The sequence below is a fragment of the Ovis aries genome, chromosome 22 (genome assembly GCF_016772045.2).
Source record: "Ovis aries strain OAR_USU_Benz2616 breed Rambouillet chromosome 22, ARS-UI_Ramb_v3.0, whole genome shotgun sequence".
Classification (NCBI taxonomy): domain Eukaryota; kingdom Metazoa; phylum Chordata; class Mammalia; order Artiodactyla; family Bovidae; genus Ovis; species Ovis aries.
Window position 1 is genome coordinate 8656806 of NC_056075.1, and position 21987 is coordinate 8678792.

The 21987-nt window shown below is 39.8% G+C and overlaps 1 protein-coding gene across 49 annotated transcripts in view; it reads right to left on the reverse strand.

Annotated features, from left to right (window-relative positions):
* The window catches only part of SGMS1 (sphingomyelin synthase 1), a 335256-nt gene that overhangs the window by 184154 nt on the left and 129115 nt on the right, over positions 1-21987 (reverse strand). For 8 of the 49 annotated variants that reach the window (XM_042238546.1, XM_060404924.1, XM_060404898.1 and 5 more), the window contains one exon: positions 6500-6553. The exons of the other annotated variants lie outside the window; for them this stretch is intronic. The gene's annotated coding sequence lies outside the window, so the exon portion shown is untranslated. The remainder of the gene's footprint in view (positions 1-6499; positions 6554-21987) is intronic. 49 annotated transcript variants of the gene reach the window in all.

Sequence of the window (21987 nt, forward strand, 5' to 3'; positions counted from 1 at the left end):
TTTATCATCTGAGCCACCAAGGAGGCCAGCCTTATTCTCTCCTTCACTGCAGGACATCCTTACCTTTTCCAGATTAAAATAATATCACAAAGAATAAACTGAATGTCTCCTCTCAGCTCTTCCCCAAAGCCTGCCTCAATTTGCAACCCATCTGGATTCTCTTGGGTAAATCACAAGAGTTCTTTCTTTGAGTTGCTTGGCTGAGGTGCAAGAGAAAACACAAAATATAAAAGACCGTCCATTAACTAACTTCCCTGGGAGTTTAGCAACCGCCCAATTTGCCTCTCAAATGGCCTTTCCTTTTCCATTTTCCTCTCTAAAATGCATTCAAATAGAGAACAAGTTCACTGCAAAGAAAAGGACAGGTTAACAAATAAGCAGTCTATTAAAATGTGGAAACAAGGAGAGGATTTAATGGGGCATAGCCACTCAGCATCTAGATACTAGGTGGGGCTTGGCTGAAAGATACCAGGGGAATACCCACCCAGTGGAAAGGTACCGGTGGGGTTGGGGTGGGGGCGGTGTGGGTGGAGTTTGATTCAAAGATATTGAGGAATACCTGAGGGTCAGCTGAAAGATACCAAGGTTGCTCAGTTGTAGGAGATTGGTCTGTGTTGAGTATAAGGTAAGAGGCTGATCTGATGCTTTTCCTCAGTTCAGCTGCCATAATAGAATTTGTCAGGAAAAAAGTGAACATATCGCATGAGAGGCTAGCTCCAGAGAAAAGGGACAAGACTTCTCCCGGCCAGTCCTGGTTTTCTCAGGGGACTGAGAAATTTGCAGGAGTGGTGGAGACCAAGTCTTCATACCATGCAGTGGTCCCATAGGGAAACCCACTTATTAATTAAAACACTTGTTTACCCATTCAGCGATCCGAGCACCCACAGGTAGTCTTAGACTGCCAGAGGGAGAAACCATGACATGTAAAACCAGGTGAATAGACTCTGGGGTGATTTCCAGAGAAGTCAAGCTCACAAAAATCACACTGGCCCACCACATAATTTCACTAGTAAATTTTATCCAGTGATAAAAATTCAACTTAAATGGGAAAAAGAGCCTCTCAAACAGGGAAACAAGGGGCATCAGAAACCAGCCTCTAACTAACACCCCAGCCAGGGTTAGGTACATACAAAACTTATACTTCCAAGTACCTATTTAGTTGCAGAAATTATACTAAAGGAGATCTCAACCTAAAATGGCTAAATCAGGTTTTTGTTGATATTCTAAAATGAATATTTTTGTGCACCACAGTTAGAAAAGCTGGCTGTAAGATCAAACATATTGAACAGAATGCTTACTTTGGTATCTAGAAGCTTCTAAAAGAGGAAATGACAAAGTAACTTCTTTGCAGAAAACCAACTGCTTATTTAACTTCTATGCAGAGTACATCATGAGAAACGCTGGGCTAGAAGAGCACAAGCTGGAATCAAGATGGCTGGGAGAAATATCAATATCCTCAGATATGCAGATGCCACCACCCTTATGGCAGAAAGTGAAGAGTAACTAAAAAGCCTCTTGATGAAAGGGAAAGAGGAGAATGAAACAGTTGGCTTAAAGCTCAACATTCAGAAAATGAAGATCATGGCACCTGGTCCCATCATTTCATGGGAAATAGATGGGGAAACAGTGGAAAGAGTGTCAGGCTTTATTTTGGGGGGGCTCCAAAATCACTGCAGATGGTGATTGCAGCCATGAAATTAAAAGACGCTTACACCTTGGAAGGAAAGTCATGACCAACCTAGATAGCATATTAAAAAGCAAAGACATTACTTTCCCAACAAAGGTCCGTCTAGTCAAGGCTACGGTTTTTCCAGTGGTCATGTATGATGTGAGAGTTCAACTGTGAAGAAAGCTGAGCACTGAAGAATTGATGCTTTTGAACTGTGGTGTTGGAGAAGACTCTTGAGAGTCCCTTGGACTGCAAGGAGATCCAACCAGTCCATCCTAAAGGAGATCAGTCCTGGGTGTTCATTGGAAGGACTGATGCTGAAGCTGAAACTCCAATACTTTGGCCACCTCATGCAGAGTTGACTCATTGGAAAAGACCCTGATGGTGGGAGGGATTGGGGGCAGGAGGAGAAGGGGACGACAGAGGTTGAGATGGCTGGATGGCATCACCGACTCGATGGACATGAGTTTGGGTAAACTCCAGGAGCTGGTGACGGACAGGGAGGCCTGGCGTGCTGTGATTCATGGGGTTGCAGAGAGTCGGACACGACTGAGCTACTAAACTGAACTGAGACCATCTCCAATTTCTGAAACTGAGGGTGGGTGGGGGGGTGGAGGGGAACAAAGCCTTTTAAAATTTTCTTATTCCAACTGTTATTTACAATAAGTGAGTTTTATATTGTGATATCTGATTCATGACTAAGTTTAGAAAATAAAGAGAGATCTCTTGTTATGTCTGTCTGGATATATGTATGTCTCAGTATATATCTTTGTCTTTGGATAACTGGCCTAAAGAAAAGTAAGTGCCAACAAATCAAACAATTCTAAATACAAGAGAAATTAATCTAAGTGAATTTCAGTTTCATGTGAACTGGGAAATATTCAATATGAAATTAATACCTGGTATTAATGTTTGTTGATCTAATTAATATAGATATGTCTAAGAGTCATTACAATTAAGTATAATATTTCATTGTACCTAGGTTTAATATGTCTTGTTATATCTGTTCTAAATTTGTCAGCAAGGAAAGTAACTCGAGCAATGAAACTTCTAAGAAAAGAAAATGTAAATGACATATGAGCTTTCAGATAAACTCTATTAAAAATAATTATGCTTTAGGAATGTCTGTCTAAAATAGTCTCTCCAGATTTGGGTAACTTAATTTCTAGGGTTGGGCTAAACTAAATGATGAAAGTTTATGTAATAGCCAGGTCATTTCCAAATAAAATAAGATTCTGAAACATTAATTACTGAACACTAACTTCCTCTCACAGAGAAACAAAAGAGATTTTGGACTATTAATGAATATGTTTGGTGCCAGTCTGAGATGTTCTCTATAAGAAAGCAAACGTTTTTATAAATTATCACTGGTATTTATGTTCACCACTCTATAGAATATTAATATAAAGGACAGTTCATGATTGCTTAAGAAAAGCGGAATGCGTGTTTTTAGTTAAGAAGGTATGAGGAATGACATTGCATTTTGTTAACAGAAAGGAAAGTAGGTCTGACTTACAGGTGTCTGTCTCTGAATAGGAAAGTAAAATTATGAACACAGAAAGTGATGAAAAGCTTGTGGAAAGTGAATCCTGAGAAAAGATTGTGCGTGGTCTGGATTGACTAAGTTTAAAATAAATTTAACTGAATAAATGAATTGAAAAGTAAGCCAATACAAAACTTGAATTTGGCTTTTCTCTCTGTTAAGAAGACAAGCTTTCTTCAGATGTTGAATTACCCTTGATAATAGATTTTCAGCTTCTTTACCTAAGTGATCTGTTTCGTGTTTGCCTTTGAAATCTTTTATTGTTACTTTGGTTAAGTGAATAACTATTGTTTCACAGTGACCCATGATCTTACCTGACTGAGTGTTTTTAACCCTTTTGATATTTATTGACAAAACTTCCTAAATCAAATTCTAATGAAGCCCTTTTGACCTCTAGCTAACTTTGGGAGGCTTCAGTGAGTCCCTAAAACATCCCCAAGAGAGATATTCAACTAGTTAGGTTTATTTGATATGTTGAACTACATGGAAAGAATTGTCAAATGAGTAATAAATCTCCTCAGGTTACAGTGTATGGCAAATTTTAGTAATATATCTATCCTAGGAATTATATGGAGTTCCTAAAATTCTGACATGTCCCAGTAGAATGTTATCAGTCATACGTCTAGCTACTGTCTTAAGGTGTTGTCACAGCAGGAATCGTCTCTTTGTCAATGGCATTGTAATCAGATTTTAAACATGACTTCTTAAGTTTTTGTTGTTATAGACAGTTATGGTTTATTCTGATGCTTTTGTAAAAATTCTTCCTTTTCAAGAAGATTTATAGAAAAGACTTTTAGATAAATGCAAGTTTCTGACTTTCAGACCAAAACACTGGACTGGGTAAGAAATTAAAGGATTCCAATGGGAAACCTGATGGCTTCATAAAAGATTCACAAATGGACTGAATGAACTGGTAAATATGCTTATAATTTTTATAGTTTCTGTCTGAAAAATTACTGGTTTTAATCTGTGTTTTCCAGGTATATGGAAAACCCTTCCCCTCAAATTAACTATGACTTACAGTAATTTGGTAAAATTATACCTCTGTAAGCAGAATTGAAACATTTCCCTTTTCTCTCTATCTGATCCCTCCAGAGAGAGGAAACTGTAATGTTTCCAGTAGCTTTATCAGAGAAATTAGGAAGGCTATCTCAATAACAGGTGCAAAAATCTCAAGAAATTTTAGAGATCTTGAGAAGGGAGGAATTCACCTAGATCTGGTAGGTATGACTTTCCTAGCCTGGGAGGTTTTTCTAAAAAGTTCAGTCTGAAACTTTTATTAAGTTTCAGCAAAGCAAAAAAATAAAAAGGTCTATGATCAATTACAGTTACATAAATGATTGGGCCAAGTTTATTGAAATCAGACTTATTTTACAAACAAACTAGTCTTAATTTGGTTATATTTGGTAAAAACAAGGGTAATTTTAGGGGGGAAAAAAAGATGTTTCAATGAATGTTAAATCCCAGTTTTGTAAATGGAGGTCTGGATCTATTAAGACTCATTTCCTGGATAGTTCTTTGCTGTTATATTAATGTAAAATTTAAAATGAATAATTAAAGAACATTCTAAGCTTGTTTCTGAAGCTTATTTCAGTAATCTTTGGATGAAGATCGGATGCCCCATGACCTGCAACGGGAAAATTATGTGTACTGGAAAAGACATAATTTAAAGGACTGTCTTCAATCTGGATGGAAGAACTTTTTATCAAGTACTCTTAAGTAGTTCATGCACAGTGAAACTGAAGGAAAATTGACCAATTAGTGCCCAGCTCTAAAGATCCCTACACAGACTGGCCTATAGAGAGGGCTGCTGACCTCAAACTCATCTTAAAATGACGCTCAAACAGAGGAAACTAGAATGCACCAGGATGAGAAGAAGACAACAGCAGAAGCAGGCAGCTTACCCAAGATGCTGGACCTGATTTGTACGATCATTTATGATGCTTTCTCGACTTCTTGGACCTTTGCATATAAAGCAAATGTTTTCTATCATGCACACAATCCTACGCTAGTTTTCAATCCAACTGTAATACAGTTATTGGGTTTGTGACCAATTACCTGTGTCTAGTACTTCTAAACTACCTAGGTGGATCTCTCCACTCCACAGCTGTGATTGGATAGCCTTTAGGAAATTCATTTAGAAGAAAGAAAGTTCAGTTCTGTTTAGGCTTCTCTTGGTGGGATCCCATTCCTCGGTGTGTTCCTCTTACCTGGCCAATTAATAATAGCTGCCATGACCCCGGCCATAATATGAACTTTCCTCTAAAGTTACACAAGCTCAATCAGAGCAATAAGCAAAAATTTAACCAAGGAATAAAACCCTCCACAACTCTGGGATGGATTTATGTGGCTGACACCAGGCTGTGGTCATTTAAGTTTTCAAATTATACTAAGGATAAATCAGCCTAGTAACACTAGGAAATTGGGCTGGGAGCCTTATGAATAACGCCAGTACATAACGTCCCCAAAAGAAAGAAAGATTGGTAGAGAATAGACTAAGTCAACCTAAGGATATACTGGACTGCGCCTAGTGGAAGTTTCTGGCTTAATTTTCACTTATGACTTTAATAATACTGCCAGCTATGTTACTTGTACTTTTGACCTATTAAGACCTAGTCCAGGACACTGAGAGGCCTATCAGCAGATAGGCCTCTTCACCAGATCTAGGAATGGGATTTCCTAGCGCTGTGGGACAAGATGGTCATGAAATCCCTCCCAAAGCAGGGTGGGACTTATAACCATGAGGGAGTCCTCTCAAAGACAAATTAGTGCTGGCCAAGGTTGCCATCTGCCTCTGCAGGGATAGAATCCTGCGCTGCTTCAGCTGTTGACCTTTGACACGTCCTCAAGGGAGTTCAGGATAGATAATAGGAATGCGGCATTTTGTGCTCCAGGAAATCTGATGGAACAGGTCTTTAGACAGTTAAATAGTTTCAGGAACTGAATTTATGAGCCCAATCTTTGCATCTTCTCATATCTAGAAAAAGCACTAAATCCTTCCATGGTGACATCAGCAGAAAACCTTTTTGTAAGATAAGTGCTTGACTGCATGAACTCCCTCCTTCACCAAAATCACATATATTGACCTCACCCCCCTCACAGCCCACCTCTTGGGAGCAGTTTCTCAGAGCTTTCTGAGGTGCAGTTTCCTAAGCTGCAGTCCTCATTTTGCCCCAAATAAAATTTAACTCCCAACTCTCATGCAGGGATCTTTTTTAAATCAACATAATGAAATCTTCAGATACTCCCCATTTGTACCTCCAAATACTTTTAAATCCCTATTTTACCTTTTGCAGGCTCCTCAGAAGAGTCTCAAGATCCAAGAACTTTTACTGAGAAACCTACAAATTGAAGAAAGGGCTTTCTAAAATCACAGGTCTTATTATCAAGGGCTCTATCAACAATGCCCTGTTTGTACTTTACTGGGGCAGGTTTGAGTTGTTATTAAATCCCTACCCGTAGATGTGCCAACATAACCTTCCTCACATGTATTTAATCACAGCACCTTGAGGGTAAGTTCTATACCTGACTAGAGTTCATATAATGCTCTCAGTATGCAGGACAAACACTGGAGAGCATCCAACCAAACCTATCATGTTTCCCTGTTACCAATTTTAGCAAATTAAGCTTTTCAGTTCTATTATTAAGACCTCAGTTCACCTACCTTTACTTTCCACATTTAGTCATTTTAATCAAAACTGGATTGCTACCCACCCTCAAAAGATTTATTCATTGCTAAATGTTGGCCTCTGCAATTTCCAGTAATGTCCTTCACCACCCTGCTTATCACACTGTTCGTCCATGTCTGTCCTTGGGCTCAGTGAAAACAATAGAAATAAACATACTTGTAACAATGAAGGAATAGTCCACCTGCTCTTTCTTAAGAACTTTTTTCTGAAAATATTATATGTACACCAATAAATTCTGGATTGATAATTACATCCATGTAATATTTTGTTATAGTTTACCTTTCAGTAAAACCAACTTTACAATCTTGCATCACTATCAAAAAAGTTTCAAATAAAGTAGGATCAGAAACTACAAATGTCTTTTAAAAAATTATCTGAACCATGTCTAATCTATTACTGTACAAGCAGCCTCCCTCTGAAACAGTCTCATATCTATGTCCCTAACTAGTCAGAAAGTCTCACAGAGGTTATGCCATATCCTAAACATACAGTATATACAGGTCAGCAATGTAAGAGATATTTTTAAAATGAAATATTTTAAAAATGCTTTACCTTTTGGTTCTGGATTCTTTTCAGATACTGAGAATAAATATTTAATGGAAATTAAAGGAACTCACAACTGTGAGAATTCTCTATTAACAACTTCCTTTTTAATACTTTGAAGTAACATTAGAGCTTCAAAAGAAAATGCAGCATGAATTGTCAACCCAAGCTACCATAACAAACTTTGCAAGTCACAAAAGCTGTCTTTTATGTTCCTAAAAAGAGAAAATATAGCTGCCTAATAAGAATATATGATGAACTAAAAATAAATCCCAAATGAACTTCAATGTTGAAACAGATTAAAACATTAAATTCCAAAGGAGATTATGAGAAATGTTTCTTAAACTGAGAATCAACTAATCTGCTGAAATGAAATTTTCAGTAGACACATGACTGTGTTAGTTCACCCACTCCTATAAATATCTCTGGGGGATTCTAACACACCCTCAGGCTCAGTTGCTCTTCACCTGCCATCTTCTATATCATATGCTACAAGTCCCCAAACACAGCCCTAGCTAATTGGACCTGGAGAAGCATACAGCCGCATTCATCAGTTCACGTCAGTTCATTCGCTCAGTCATGTCCGACTCTTTGCGATCCCATGGACTGCAGCACGCCAGGCTTCCCTGTCCATCACCAACTCCCGGAGTTTACCCAAACTCATGTCCATTGACTCGGTGATGCCTTCCAACCATCTCATCCTCTGTCGTCCCCTTCTCCTCCCACCTTCAATCTTTCCCAGCATCAGGGTCTTTTCAAATGAGTCAGTTCTTCGCATCAGGTGGCCAAAGTATTGGAGTTTCAGCTTCACCATCAGTCCTTCCAAAGAATATTCAGGACTGATCTCCTTTATGATGGACTGCTTGGATACCCTTGCAGCCCAACGGACTCTCAAGAGTCTCCTCCAACACCACAGTTCAAAAGTATCACTTCTTCAGCACTCAACTTTCTTTACAGTCCAACTCTCACAGCCATACATGACTACTGGGAAAACAATAGCCTTGACTGGATGGAACACTGTAGGCAAAGTAATGTCTCTGCTGTCTAGGTTGGTCATAACTTTTCTTCCAAGGAGTAAGCGTCTTTTAATTTCATGGCTGCAGTCACCATTGACAGTGATTTTAGAGTCCCCCAAAATAAAGTCTGACACTGTTTCCACTATCTCCCCATCTATTTGCCATGAAGTGATGGGACCAGATGCCATGATCTTAGTTTTCTGAATGCTGAGCTTTAAGCCAACTTTTTCACTCTCCACTTTCACTTTCATCAAGAGGCTCCTTAGTTCTTCTTCACTTTCTGCCATAAGAGTGCTGTCATCTGCATATCTGAGGTTATTGGTATTTCTCCCAGCCATCCTGATTCCAGCTTGTGCTTCATCCAGCCCAATGTTTCTCATGATGAACTCTGCAAATAAGTTAAATAAGCAGAGTGACAGTATACAACCTTGAAGCACTCCCTTCCCGATTTGGAACCAGTCTGTTGTTTCATGTCCAGTTTTAACTGTTGCTTGGCCTGCATACAGATTTCTCAGGAGGCAGGTCAAGTGGCCTCGTATTCCCATTTCTTGAAGAATTTTCCACAGTTTATTGTGATCCACACAGCCAAAGGCTTTGGCATAGTCAATAAAGCAGAAGTAGATGTTTTTTCTGGAATTCTCTTGCTCTTTTGATGATCCAGCGGATGTTGGCAATTTGATCTCTGGTTCCTCTGCCTTTTCTAAATCCAGCTTGAACATCTGGAAGTTCATGATTCACATAGTGTTGAAGCCTGGCTTGGAGAATTTTGAGCATTACTTTACTAGCATGTGAGATGAGTGCAATTGTGTGATAGTTTGAGCATTCTTTGGCATTACCTTTCTTTGGGATTGGAATGAAAACTGACCTTTTCCAGTCCTGTGGCCATTGCTGCGTCTTCCAAATTTGCTGGCATATTGACTGCGGCACTTTCACAGCATCATCTTTGAGGATTTGAGATAGTGCAACTGGAATTCCATCACCTCCACTAGCTTTGTTCTTAGTTATGCTTTCCAAGACCCACTTGACTTTGCATTCCAGGATGTCTGCCTCTAGGTGAGTGATCACACCATCGTGATTATCTTTGTCATGAAGATGTTATTTGTATAGTTCTTCTGTGTATTCTTGCCACCTCTCCTTAATATCTTCTGCTTCTGTTAGATCATTCGTAGGCTTCTGTTAGGCATTCATAGGCTGGCCAAGAACTTTCAACTTCTGTGTACTGGCTAGAAAGATAGGCCTAGCCAATCAGGATGCTCTGCCTCAAAAACTGGAATTAAGAAACTCCAAAGGCAATTGCCAGTTAGAAGTTGGGGTAAAAGGTCAAGAGAGACACTCAGGGTCAATGAGTGCTGAACCTGACTCAATTCCTGGGATTAGACACATCCTGATCGCCATCTTCACCCTCTACCTTTTCTTTAGTGAAACTCACCTGGTGTTTGCAACCCCAAAATTACCAAAATACAGAGCTTAGGATAGAAACCCAAATTAAACGTGTATGTAAGACCTACTACTGACATGTTTAGTTAGAATAAAAATACCCACTTTTAGACTAACTGGGGGAAACAAACGGCTCATAGCACTTAGTAAGGAATCTGAGGTCAAATTTTTGGATACACACAGGTTTACTATTTTCAACTTTACCTTTCTTCCAGACTTCAAGTCTCATACCTATAAAATAAGGTCAATCCATCAGAAAGTCTATAAATCCTCTTGTATTGTTTACAGTCTCAGTATAGGCAGCCTCTGAGGTATCAACCTGCTCTTTTCAGACCAAGGAGAATTGTACTTTGAGATAAAAAGTTTTCAAGCAGTGATGGAGAACGTTCTCTCCTACCTGGGCTGTCACGTGATGAATTTTCATTCCATTAAATTCATAACTGGAACTAACAAATGTTTCTGTAAAAACTTAAAATCCATCACTTCCAGAAAGGAATAGTCAGCACAGTCGAAAGAAAGAAAATTACAAATGTATAAAGGGCTACCCTGGTGGCTCAGTGATAAACAATCCGCCTGCCGATGCAGGAGGTGCTGGTTCAGTCCCTGATCTGGGAAGATCCACAAGCCATGGAGCAACTAAGTCCGCGCACCACAGCTATTGAGTCTGTGCTTGAGAGCCTGCTGGTCCCATCTACTGAAGCCCACGCGCCTGGAGACTGTGCTCTGCAAGAAGGGGAACCATCGCAATGAGAAGCCCGTGTGCCGCGACTAGACAGCCGCTCCTGCTCACAACTAGGGAAAAGCCAGAGCAGCAGCAGAGACTCAACCTGGCCAAAAATAAAATTATTAAAAAAATGCATCACTTCCCAGGCTATCCCATTTTAGTCAAATGTATATAGAACACCAGAACTGTCTATACTGTTTTTAATTGCTCTATTTTTTCATTTAACATATACAATTATACCACAATGCCCTGCCTCTCCCTTAAAGAAACTAAGATGCAGAGAGTGTATTATTCAATTTGTACCTTAGTGGAAATATTTAGAAAGATGGTGCCGCCACCTTCACCGTAATATTTTCAACACTCCCCTTGTGTGAAGTGGGGCTTTGGAGGAAAAATAGTAACAAAACAAGACACTGGAAATCCAAATACCTACGTTAAATATTCTTGTCATTCATGAAATTTTTAACACATTATTAACAAAAGAGCATTAATCTCATCATAAGCATTCAGCAGATGAAACTGCTGGAAAAGTATTTTTATAAATGTCCAAGACTTTCAATAATATCAATAACTTGAGATATGGAGATGACAGCACTCTTATGGCAGAAAGTGAAAAAGAACTAAAGAGCCTTTTGATGAAAGTGAAAGAAAAGAGTGAAAAAGTTGGCTTGAACTCAACATTCAGAAAACTAAGATCATGGCAGCTGGTCCCATCACTTCATGGCAAATAGATGGGGAAACAGTGGAAATGGCGTCAGACTTTATTTTGGGGGGCTCTAAAATCACTGCAGATGGTGACTGCATCCAGGAAATTAAAAGACGCTTGCTCCCTGGAAGAAAAGTTATGACCAACCTAGAGAGCATATTAAAAAGCAGAGACATTACTTTGCCAACAAAGGTCCATCTAGTCAAAGCTATGGTTTTTCCAGTAGTCATGTTTGGATGTGAGAGTTGGACTGTGAAGAAAGCTGAGCACCAAAGAATTGATGCTTTTGAACTGTGGTGCTGAAGAAGACTCTTGAGAGTCTCTTGGACTGCAAGGAGATCCAACCAGTCCATCCTAAAGGAAATCAGTCTTGAATGTTCACTGGAAGGACTGATGGTGAAGCTGAAACTCCAGTACTTTGGCCACCTGATGCGAAGAACTGACTCATTTGAAAAGACTCTGATGCTGGGAGGGATTGAAGGTGGGAGGAGAAGGGGACAACAGAGGATGAGATGGTTGGACAGCATCACCGACTCGATGGACATGAGTTTGAGTAAACCCCGGGAGCTGGTGATTGACAGGGCGGCCTAGTGTGCTGCAGTCCATGGGGTTGCGAAGATTCAGACATTATTGAGCAACTGAACTGAACTGAACTGAACTGAAGACTTTGAAACAAGCGAAAGACATTCCTAGGTGCCTATCCCTTCACTGAGTGTTAGACATCACCCAGAGGGCCTTCTGGGGATTTCCTGAGTCAACAGGGCAATCCATCTCTAACCCACTGTTAATTTACAACTCTGTAAAACTGACAGTACTTCCAAATAATTCTTATCCATACCAATGCAAATAAAATTTGACCTGCCTGAAACAAAAGATGACCCAAATGTTACATTTTATTGTTCTGTTAAAATTTATCTATTAATAAATTTATTATAGCATTTCTGCTTTTTTATTCAGTTTTTCAAATACTTCTTTAATTCTATAAATTGGACAAAAACTATGATATATGGTCATTTTATACCTACATTCAATACTTTTTAAATTTTTTAAAAATTACTCTTTAGCAATGATGATTTTTAAAATTACTCTGTTATAAACACCTACAAGAGAGTTTGCAGTCACTCACAGCAACTGGTTGTGGTATAACCTACCAGGCTATGAATAACTAGTCTGAGCTGTTTGGGAGCCAGATTCTTGCAATACAGTGACAAATGGAAATGACGTCACAGCAATCTCATCAGTAAAGCAAGTTACATTCTTGGTCTTTTATGTACCTCAGTGGGTATCAAGCCTTGAATCCCAATTGCATAGATACATATCATGCATCTACTTCTTAATGGGTACAATATAAATAAAATCCAAATAAATTCACATAGAAAATCATATGACTATGTGTGTGCGTGACAAAGAAAAATACAAATAAAAATACAGTCAGATCCATGCAACAAAGACCAGTGGGACACATAACCTACAACGTGAAGCAACCCTATTTGTTCAGAAAAAAAATAATAATTTCGGTTGTAATCTGTTGCTCTTGTCCTTTCATTTTCTGAGCTAAATAAGTACACATCTAAATTAGCAAAGCAAGGCACATATATTTAGGCAATTAAAAAAATAATTCTTGGCAACCTTTAAACTCCTCAAAATTGGGGACTTAAGGTTCTCTACTCATCACTTGATAAGACTGTCTTAAAAGAAAAACATTAGCAGAAAACAGGGCTGAATGATTCCACTTTACAGAAACAGTGAGTGGAAGTAATTGAATCATTCATTTTTTCTAAATTTATAAAAAAGAAAACACCCATCAACTGAGAGTCACTAGGAGTTTCTTGATATAAGTAAATATGATGCATGAAAATGTATTTCCACTAACCATTTATGTAGCCAAAATCACAACAATTCGTAAGTCATAAGTGTCCTACTAAGACTTAAAATAAGTTTATGTAATTTATAAAATGTGATTGAAACATACTTCTGAAGGCCTTGACAACTCTTCAGGAAATCACTTAAAACTTCATGCATATGTAAAACTGCTGCTGTTGAAACCACATCTATGAAACACCAAGTTTCACGTCATTCCCAGATCTGTGCAGGGACCCCCTTAATGCAAAAGGTCTTTTCCTCCTCCTTTTCAAGGACTACTCTTTCCTTTGAGGGCCCCATCCACCCAGCCCCCCACTGCTTAGAAGTCAGTCAAATTCTGCTTTTTAAAAACCCTTCTTTGGGGACTTCTCCAGTGGTACAGTGGGTAAGATTCTGTTCCCTTGCAGGAGGTGCAGATTTGATCCTTGGTTGGGGAACTAAGACCCCACATGAAGTACAGTGTGGTCAAAAAAATAAAAATAAATTAAAACTTTCCTTTAGCAGTAATTACCTTTGCTCTGGAATTTCTCAGAAGCTTGAACAGACTAGTGAGCACAAGAGTCTCTAAGAAAGGGCTGCAGTAACATACTGCCTCTCACTTCTCAGAGCTCCAAAGACTAGATTTTGGAAATTAAATTCCTAGGGAAAATGATGCTCTTGGCTTGCCTCCTGAGCTTCCTCCATCGGGTTTATTTCTAAGCCAAGAGTTAAGTATCCATCCAGGCCAGCCACATGCAGGGACAAGGGGGGGCCTCACCTCCCAAGTGTCACCTGAGGACTTGAAGAACTGCCTGAGAATTATGCATCACAGGCTGCTACAACGCATTGCCTCCCTTAGGAGACCTGGTTAAAACAAAAATCGTCAAATGGCTCAGTGATCAAACAATAAAGTGGAGGCTTAAGTGCCCAGATGAAAGAAAAGTGACTTTCTGGGATAAATTTTTTGTTTTCTCTTTTAGTAAGTGAAGATCTTTCCAAAATGTATTACTTTTTTTTTCCTTCCTTTCCCCCTGTTAGTAAAAGTAACAGATACTCTCTGAATGATATTAGAAAATACACACAGACAAGAAAAATTACCAATAACCTCAGCCCTCAGTCAGCCTTTCAAACAAAAATCCTTGTCCTTCTGGCATCCCAAAGATATATATGGGCATCCCTGATAGCTCAGTTGGTCAAGAATCTGCCTGCAATGCAAGAGACCCTGGTTCAGTTCCTGAGTCGGGAAATCTGCTGGAGAAGGGATAGGCTACACACCCTCCAGGATTCTTGGGCTTCTTTTGTGGCCCAGCTGGTAAAGAATCTGCCTGCAATGTGGGAGACCTGGGTTCGATCCCTGGGTTGGGGAGATCCCCTGGAAAAGGGAAAGGCTACCAACTCTAGTATTCTGGCCTAGAGAATTCCACTATATAGGTAGATAGATAGATAGATAGACAGATAGATAGATAGATAGACAGACAGACAGATAGATAGTGGTGGTTTAGTCGCTCAGTTGTGTCTGACTCTTTGCGACCCCATGGACTGTAGCCTGCCAGCCTCCTCTCTCCAAGGTACTCTCCAGGCAAGAATACTGGAGTGGGTTGCCATTTCCTTCTCCAGGAGATCTTTCCAACCCAGGAATCGAACCCAGGTCTCCTGCATTGCAGGCATGTCCTTTACCAACTATGAGGAAACCCCATAAGTAAATACTTTCTATTTCCTGCATAAATTTTGTGTATTTTTTAATAACTTTGTATATTTTCTATAATCTTTATATACACTTTTCTTTACTTCTCACCTTATAAATTCATTCACTTCACAAATTTAGGACTATGCATACTGTTTTGTAATAATTTTTCATGTCACAACATGTAGATATGTTTCCAGACTATTAAACATTCTTCTACATCTTAGCCCTCTGCCCCACCTCTATTTTGAGATGGTTGCCTGACCATTTGGTGGAGAATCAGGACTTCCTCCCAACTTCTAGTAATATTTTTTTATGGAGTTACCCAGGTTCACTGTAAAATTTTGGAAAATGCCTTTGGGCTTTATCAAATTGAGGATATAGATACATACTACTTTGTTATTTGTTTTCACTCAATTATATCCTAAATATTTTCTTACCTCCTTAAACACTTCTGGGGTTATTTCCTGATTTTTTGACAAAAGAAGAAGAATACTCAGAATCCAGTTTCACATGATCATCATGAGGAAAAGGTCACCATTAAGAACATTGATTATTGTAATACATCGTAGCTCTGGATGCAGATCATATGTTATCAAGTCAGGGTAACGATGCCAGGAGATGCCAGTAAGTCTGGGCTGATTTATTTGTTTGTTTATGTTGTTTTTTAAAAGAGATCTCCAATATCAAACTCTCCAATCAGTGATCTCTTCCTCATGAAAGTAAAAGAGACATAAAACTTCAATCAGTTGACGTGTCTGCCAAGTGAGTTACTAATTCAAACAGACTGTTCCCAAGTCATGTTCCTACTCTCTTAATAATCATAATACTGAGGAAGGGGAAGCAGATGAGAATGAGAAAAGTTATGTTTCTGTTACTATGACTTGGGTGATCTCAAAACAACTTCTATTATTTCTGAATCACTAATGATCTGCCTCTTGAGAAACCTATATGCAGGTCAGGAAGCAACAGTTTGAACTGGACATGGAACAACAGACTGGTTCCAAATAGGAAAAAGAGTACGTCAAGGCTGTATATTGTCACCCTGCTTATTTAACTTCTATGCAGAGTACATCATGAGAAACGCTGGGCTGGAAGAAGCACAAGCTGGAATCAAGATTGCCGGGAGAAATATCAATATCCTCAGATATGCAGATGACACCGCCCTTATGGCAGAAAGTGAAGAGGAACTACAAAGCCTCTTGATGAAAGTGAAAGAGGAGAGTGGAAAAGTTGGCTTAAAGCTCAACATTCATAAAACTAAGATCATGGCATCTGGTCCCATCACTTCATGGGAAATTGATGGGGAAACAGTGAAAGCAGTTTCAAACTTTATTTTTTTGGGCTCCAAAATCACTGCAGATGGTGACTGCAGCCATGAAATTAAAAGACGCTTACTGCTTGGAAGGAAAGTTATGACCAACCTAGATAGCATATTCAAAAGCAGAGACATTACTTTGTCAACAAAGTTCTGTCTAGTCAAGGATATGGTTTTTCCAGTGGTCATGTATGGATGTGAGAATTGGACTGTGAAGAAAGCTGAGTGCCAGAGAATAGATGCTTTTGAACTGTGGTGTTGGAGAAGACTCTTGAGAGTCCCATGGACTACAAGGAGATCGAACCAGTCCATTCTAAAGGAGATCAGTCCTGGGTGTTCTTTGGAAGGACTGATGCTAAAGCTGAAACTCCAGTACTTTGGCCACCTCATGCGAAGAGTTGACTCATTGGAAAAGACTCTGATGCTGGGGGGGATTGGGGGCAGGAGGAAAAGGGACGACAGAGGATGAGATGGCTGGATGGCATCATGGACTCAATGGACGTGAGTCTGAGTGAACTCCGGGAGTTGGAGATGGACAGGGAGGCCTGGCGTGCTGTGGTTCATGGGGTCGCAAAGAGTCGGTCACACTGAGCAACTGAACTGAACTGAATGAAAAGTCGATGTCAACAGTCAGTAAGAAACACATATCCCTCATCGCCTTCAAATTTGTATATGAGTGTTTGGAGCAAGTTTATTCCAACATCTGCAAATTCTCTCTCATCATTCATCAGAAGACAATTCGGCACTGGTCATGGTTTCTTCAAGCACTGTCACTTAACTGATTAACCAAGATCCATATTTGAGGCCCAAGAACTCTGTGAGATTAGAACTGCTTTTTAAAAAGATAGGATCATCTGATGACCCTCTCACATAATGAATCAACTTCCTCATTAAATCTGTTTCCAAAAACACATTTGATATTCTAGAGGCACACACTTAAATCAGTGAGACTGGTACTATCGGGTGAAGACGTTTACCAGAGCTAATTTGTAACCCTGGTCCTATACAATAGACAATACAGTTGTATAGTGGCCTCAGTGGATGCAGGCAAGTCATGTTTTTTTTTTAAGGTGTATTTTATTGAAGATACAGAAAGGGTTTGGAAACAATCAGCACCACAAACAACAGGGAAAATCTATGCCCACCTCATCCATGAAAATTAAAACCTCTATCTGCCACACAACAGGCATTGAACAAATTTTTGAACAACTGAAGGTTCTCAAAAAATAACATCTTTCTTTCACCAAAATTATTTGCTCCATGAGAACCATCAGGATTAATATATATGAGATTATTCAACCTACCTGTTATTCCACTTAAATCTGATGGGAGCTTGCACAAACATTTGCAAAGGTAACAGTGACAAGCCTCATCAGATGCGTCCAGTTTTGCCAGCACTATCAAACGGTAATGGAGAAGGCGATGGCACCCCACTCCAGTGCTCTTGCCTGGAAAATCCCATGGATGGAGGAGCCTGGTAGGCTGCAGTCCATGAGGTCACTAAGAGTCAGACATGACTGAGCGACTTTCCTTTTCCCCTTTCCCTTTCAAACTGTGAAGAACCATCTGCAAAATAACTTCTCTAAAATAGCCACAATCTTGTACTGCAGTCTCTTGCCTTGCCTTTTCAACTCAACTACATCAACCCTCCAAATGTCGGCCTTTAAAAGGTCAAAAACACTCACTAGAAAATAAACACAGCTCAATCAAATACATTTGTCTGAAATAAACTGCTAATACAAAGAAATGCCAATCAGCCCCCCACAAATAGAGGTTAAGTCTAGTAGGCTGCCAGTGTATCTTTTGACTTTGAGAAAGTCTTTCCTGCCACCTCTGTGCTTCATGCAAAAATGAGCACAATAAAGGACGGAAAGGGATGGACCTAACAGAAACAGAACATGTTAAACAGAGGTGGCAAGAATACACAGAAGAACTATACAAAAAACACCTTCATGACAGATAACCACCATGATCACTCACCTAGAACCAGACATCCTGGAATATGAAGTCAAGTGGGCCTTAGGAAGCATCACTTAGAACAAAGCTAGTGGAGGTGATGGAATTCCAGCTGAGCTATCTCAAATCCTCAAAGATGATGCTGTGAAAGTGCTACACTCAATATGCCAGCAAATTTGGAAAACTCAGCAATGGCCACAGGACTGGAAAAAGTCACTTTTTATTCCAATCCCAAAGAAAGGCAATGCCAAAGAATGCTCAAATTACCGCACAATTACATTCATCTCACACGCTAGCAAAGTAATGCACAAAATTCTCCAAACCAGGCTTCAACAGTATGGGAACCATGAACTTCCAGATGTTCAAGCTGGATTTAGAAAAGGCAGAGGAACCAGAGATCAAACTACCAACATCCTCTGGATCATCGAAAAAGCAAGAGAGTTCCAGTAAAACATCTACTTTTGCTTTATTGACTATACCGAAACCTTTGACTGTGTGGCTCACAATCAACTGTGGAAAATTCTTCAAGAGATGGGAATACGAGGCCACCTGACCTGCCTCCTGAGAAAATCTGTATGTAGGTCAAGAAGGAACAGTGGAACTGGACATGGAACAACAGACTGGTTCCAAATCAGGAAAGGAGTAGATCAAGGCCACATATTGTCACCCTGCTTATTTAACTTATATGCAGAGTACATCATGCAAAATGTCGGGCTGGCTGAAGCACAAGCTCAAATCAAGATTGCTGGGAGAAATATCAATAACTTCAGATATGCAGATGACACCACCCTTATGGCAGAAAGTGAAGCAAAACTAAAGATCCTCTTGATGAAAGTGAAAGAGAAGAGTGAAAAGTTGGCTTAAAACTCAACATTCAGAAAACTAAGATCATGGCATTCCCATCACTTCATGGCAAATAGATGGGGAAACAATGGAAACAGTGAGACACTTTATTTTGGGGGCTCCAAAATCACTGCAGATGGTGACTGCATCCAGGAAATTAACAGATGCTTGCTCCTTGAAAGAAAAGTTATGACCAACCTAGATAGCATATTAAAAAGTAGAGACATTATTTTGGCAACAAAGTTCTGTCTAGGCAAAGCTATGGTTTTTCCAGCAGTCATGTATAGATGTGAGAGTTGAAAGAAAGCTGAGCGTCGAAGAATCAATGCTTTTGAGCTGTGGTGTTAGAGAAGACTCTTGAGAGTCCCTTGGACTGCAAGGAGATCCAACCAATCCATCCTAAAGGAAATCAGTCCTGAATATTCATTGGAAGGACTGATTGTGAAGCTGAAACTCCAATACTTTGGCCACCTGATGCGAAGAACCAACTCATCTGAAAAGACCCTGATGCTGGCAAGGACTGAAGACGGGAGGAGCAGGGGATGACAGAGGGTGAGATGGTTGGATGGCATCACCAGTGCAATGGACATGAGTTTGAGTAGGCTCCAGGAGTTCGTGATGGGCAGGGAGGCCTGGCATGCTCAAGTCCATTGGGTCGCAAAGCGTCAGACACGACTGAGTGACTGTGCTTCAGGATGGGTAGAGGGTGTGTGTGCATGTGTGTCTGTGGGCATGTCTGTGTGTGTGTTTAACCTATAAAATAAGGATCTGGATCTGGAGGAGATGCTCTCGCTCATCTGTGATTTTGTACACAAGTGATCTGCATTAAAATTATTCCAATTATTCTAACTATTCCAAATTATGAGCAAGAGTTGAGTTTGATTACTGTTGATTTAAAAACTGCCGTGGGAGGCAATGTAGTATAATGACAAGAGACAAGTCTGAAATTAAGAAATGTAAATATGACACCTAGTATAGGAACAGCAGACACACGTGGGGACATTTTTGGATGGCACAGTGATAGAGGTCCCTAGCGGAATTTAGTGAGTGGGCTCCAGGGATGCTAAACATCCTGAAAATGTGGGACAGACCCACACATGAGGCCCTCCCTGAAATCAAAGCTGTGAGCAACAGGGAAGAATCTGCATTTCAGATCACATGGTCTCTCAGGAGTTGTAACCTTGAATGACCAGTGGTTAAAGTCATTTAATTTTGAGCCTCAAGCTCCCTGAAGGTAAAATAGGAATATAATTACCAACCTCAAAGGTTTCTTATGTAGACTAACGTATAAAACAGCATGAGTAAATTGCCCACATTCTAATTCTGGCTCTATAAATGGTAGGCCCTTGTATGTTTCAGCTTAATCTCCTCACTGTCCTTACCCATTAAACTTAGTTAAAAAAAAAAAAAAAAGTGCAGGGTTTTGATGAGCTGTGGCTCAAGGCATGTTAGTTATTATTATTAGTGCAGGGCTGATTATTAACAGGTGTTCAATGGGTACTCCGACTCCATGGCCGCTCAAGGCCATATTACAGAACACAATTATATTATTATAATATATACACAATTTCAAAAGCTTAGTAACCATACCCATCTCAGATCACCACTAACAGGAACAATCAGTAAAAAGAAGTAGGGCTTGTTCTTCAGTGATGTTAACTGACATTTCAGCAAATTGTCTTTCAAAACAAATCTGTATGCTAGTGTTTTTTGTTTTTTTTTTTTAAAGACATACTAATGGCATTGACTAATGAGGCATAGCTTATACAAGGTTTCCAGGTGTGTCCCAAAACATAATTAATAGTTGAGAGGATTAAATGGTAAAGTCCAGGTTCCACACCCAGGGTCAAATACTGAAAAATCTAAACATAAATAAAAACAAAAACCCATTATTAGCTTTTTAAAACCCCTTACACGCTGTGAATAACATTAAATTTTGGAAAGATGGTGAAAAATAACAAACACCGTTTGCAGAAATGCTTTAACATTGATCAGAAGTTCAAGCCCCCAGCCCACTCGGCAGGTGGACGAGCATGAAGCTGGCAGAAAAACGGCTCAGAAACTGGCGACACACAAGCCCAGAGAAACGGCAGAGCAGCAACGCAGACCTTTGGCTCCAATAAACCACAGGCTCCTCAGCCGCTGACGACAGCCCTTTAACAGACACTCAGCCACTGGCCACACTCCAGGATCACGAGGTTTCTCATCGGGAACATGAATGGCCCCTGTGCTCACTAGCTTGAAGCTCACTAGCTCGAAGTTCTTCGATGTTAATGGAGGGGTGCGGTGGGGGGGCGGGGGAGGCTGCGGGCTCAGAATCTAGATTGTATTCTGTCAAGGGCAGGGCTTAATTAATGATTAAATTGTATCTTCCTGAAATACCATTTGATTGAAATACTTTTCAGAGTAAATGTTTAAATAGATGTGATCTATTTAATCAGCATCTTTTTCACAACTGCTGCCCTGGCATGATTAAAAACCATGTTAATCAAGCAAAATTCTCCAAAATAACTGATCTTTCACGCAATAGGTGTTCAAGTTCTACTTTCACTAAGGCCAAGAGTAAGTCTTCTAAGATTTCAAATTTAACTATACGTTGACAGAGAAGTTTATTCTATACATATCCTCACACAGTGAGAAATAATGAGGACACAGGTTAGTTCTAAAGACAGTAAGGGCTCAAAGTATGTTACTTGCTTAGTCATGTCTAACTCTGCGACCCCATGGACTGTAGGCTGCCAGGCTCCACTGCCCATGGAATTCTCCAGGCAAGAATACTGGAGTGGGTTGCCATTCCCTTCTCCAGGGGATCTTCCCAACCCAGAGATCAAACCTGGACGCCCTGCATTATAAGCAGATTCTTTACTGACCAAGTCATCAGGGAAGCCCAAGGTCTTCGATGGGGCCTGGTAAATAAATTCTGGTTCTTCCATTCATCGGAACTATATAGCTATTAAAACAAACAGGATAGATTTATATGTGCTGATACAAAATCATCTTGAAAAAGTATAATATTA